This window comes from Rhagoletis pomonella, unplaced genomic scaffold, assembly GCF_013731165.1.
Source record: "Rhagoletis pomonella isolate Grant_MI unplaced genomic scaffold, Rhpom_1.0 Rhpom_scaffold_00120, whole genome shotgun sequence".
Lineage (NCBI taxonomy): Eukaryota > Metazoa > Arthropoda > Insecta > Diptera > Tephritidae > Rhagoletis > Rhagoletis pomonella.
Window position 1 is genome coordinate 109,392 of NW_023458674.1, and position 3,168 is coordinate 112,559.

General features: G+C 33.3%; 1 protein-coding gene across 1 annotated transcript in view; it reads right to left on the minus strand.

Annotated features, from left to right (window-relative positions):
- LOC118750050 (protein O-mannosyl-transferase TMTC2-like) overlaps positions 1–3,168 on the minus strand; it is a 33,995-nt gene that overhangs the window by 29,701 nt on the left and 1,126 nt on the right. The gene's annotated exons all lie outside the window — the stretch shown is intronic.

Sequence of the window (3,168 nt, forward strand, 5' to 3'; positions counted from 1 at the left end):
AGTAAGCACCATTCGTTTTTTATGTTATATTGCATTTAGCACTATTTATTAGTAAAGAAGAAATGTCAAAATCTCCCATTTCGAAATTTTTTGTAACTATTTGCATTTATTAGTGTGAAAGTAGTATTTTCCCACCTGTCCCCAGTCTAAAATTTATATATGTATATCATAGCTGTGGCCCTCTAGGTTCTAAATATGACATTTTCTATCTGCACAATTCATACAACAATTTTTCTAATTTTCATCATTTCAATCATTTCTGCTTGATATCGATAAAAAAAATTTGGAATAGTCGAAAAATTAAAAAAAAATTACAGAAATAGCTGTATAAAGTTTTGACCTTAAAATACGATTTTTCTGAGTCACCAAAAGAGATAAAACTTTTTGTCAGTTGATTTTCATCGAAGCTAGAAGAAAAATGGAAGAAAAGCAGGGAGCGTTTTTATTAACCATGAATGGATGGTGGAAGATTTAGTCTTCCGTATCTTCATTCATAAAGAGCAACCTTCGACATCTCCGATATATATCCAATCTCTCTTGTTTTGTATATTTAATAACACTGTGCTCGGATCTTGAACGTTTTTTCTTGAGCGTCTCCGTTTTGCTGGATTGGATCCAATTTTCGAGGTAAAGGTAACCGAAAATTTTAACTTTTTTTTAATAACTCCCTATTTGTAAAATTTTATACGTGACTTTTTTTAATATTACTATTTCTGAAAATCACCGAAATCGGTTTACTATAGGACCAGGGTTCGTATTTGCACACACATGCGCAGCACATCCTAACATTTTACGCTCACACATGTGTGCTGTGCATATAAAAAATTAAAAACTTGCTCACATCACATGTGTGTGCCGTTTGGTAAAAAGCACGGGCACATGTGTGTACTTTATTTTTATTAATATAAGGCACACGCACATGTGCGTGCTTTGCGTAGAGAAACTTATACACTTCGATTTCTAACTCAAATCTTAAAATAATTTTTTAATATGTTTTCTGTAATATAAAAAACAAACAACATCTCACTTTTTATCGAATTGTCTTTCAAAAAATAACGTTTAATAAACAAACTCTTTTAAAAATATATTATGTGCATGTGCATGGGCTGAAATTTGTACAAAAATCGGCTCACACACATGTGCATGTGCTTAATAACAAACAGCACACACTTTTCTGTGAGCAGAGTTTGTTTTCCACTTATGCACACACATGTGTATGAGCAGTGAGTGCAAGTTGAATGTGTATCTGGCGTGTGTGTGAGCAGAGCATGTGTGTGCAAATACGAACCCTGTATAGGACATAGCTCTCATGCAATTGATTATTTATATTTTTTCTCAGGGACCGAAAATAACAGTTATTTTTTTTTCGATGTTATAAAAGTCCGGGGGAAAAATATTGTCTTAGAATAAAGTTATCAATGTTCCTTTGATCCCATGTAATCCTGGACAAGAATCCTGGGTTCTTTTTATTTTTCGAACTTTTTGGGAAAAGTCCAATAATAACTTAAAAATCCAGACTTTTATATTTTAAGTCCAGCAATAAAAATTAAACTTGGCCAAATATTTTTAAGTCCGAAATAAAAGTTCTTTCCTAAGAATAAACAAACCCCTTAACCAAATCAAACAAATTTCATACCAAATGAAAGAGGACTGAAATAGCTTTTAAGCAGAAATATTTCAACGAAGATTGCCACATATTTATATATGTTCTATATATAGGTGCCACCTGTTAAAAACTTAATTCAAATTATTTAATAATCAATGCCATTTGATCCGCACCGTTCGTTCGAATTTGAAAAATGAGGTGTAAGATTAGAGGCCTGGGCTATAGATGTGCCGTGAGCAGTGTTGCCACAACATTTTTTTATTTTTTACAAAAATCACCAAAAAAAGTTACCAAATTCAACAAAAAACTTCCAAACTTATTTCATGTACAGAACTGTACATACTCGATGAGCTAATTAAACAAGCAACATTTTATCAATTTTGGCTATTTTTCTTTTATTTACTTAACGTTTATTATTTTTTCATAAAAGACTAGCTCATTATGTAACAAACACCATATAAATCCGCATTTCAAACTTTGTGCAAAAATGATAAAAAAATCTACAAAGTTTCATCTAAGTTTTCAACCTTTTATTCAGAAGAAACGATTGCACGTCGTTTCTGGAACGCGCTCATAATGGTATATTTTGCATTTAGATATACATCTCCAGGTATATAGGGCTTATGCCACGAAACGACCGAATGCATGTGATCATTCACAGTGTCATTGATGCGGTTCATTGCAACATAGGACTATCAGGCGCATAATTTCCCGTAGATGGGATGTCCTTCGGTTACTGAAGTCATTCGATTTGGCACCATTGGACTTTTTTATGAGGCTACTCAGATGACCGTTTTTTGTGAATAAACCTCAAACTTTGGAGCACTTTAAAAACAACATTTATTGTCCAGTTTCGGCCAATATATATATGTACATACATATGCCAACGAGTGGCCGAAAAAATATCAAAAATTCAACGCTTGAGGGCAAAGCTTTCCACTCTCACATAGACAAAGTGAAGTACCCTACTGAATGTGTAGCTTTTTGAACATAGGTAGTTATTTACATACAATTTTACTCATATGGTTACACCGGAATACTTGTGGCAATTGCAAAGCCGACGGACTGACAAGGAAAGTTACGATCACACAAAATCTTCCGGGAAAGGACATGGTAGATATAGCAATAGCCACTTTTCAAGCAGCTTGTTAAAGAACACACCATTCTAGTAACCAAGGAACGCTGCAATAACTTTTCGCCTTGAAAAACTTTCTGGATTATCTAGTATTTCTGGCCACTTCCTAATGTGGAATCATAACCTGTATTGACTTATGTGACATGTAGGACCAAATCGAAAAAGTTACCAAATTGAAAAATAAATTACCGAATTACCAAATTTGATAAATAAAGGAAAAAATTACCAATTTCGGTTCCAAATAACAAAAGCGGCAACGCTGGCCGTGAGGTTTTAGTTTTTCGAAAATAGTTGCCACCCTTTCAAAAATAAGAGTTATGCAAATTATTTAAAAAGTTAAATGAGTTATTGCAATATGGGCATCAAACAAAATGGTTTGGAAATGGCTTTATTTCTTAAGTACCTGTAGGAAGGTTGCCACCTGTTT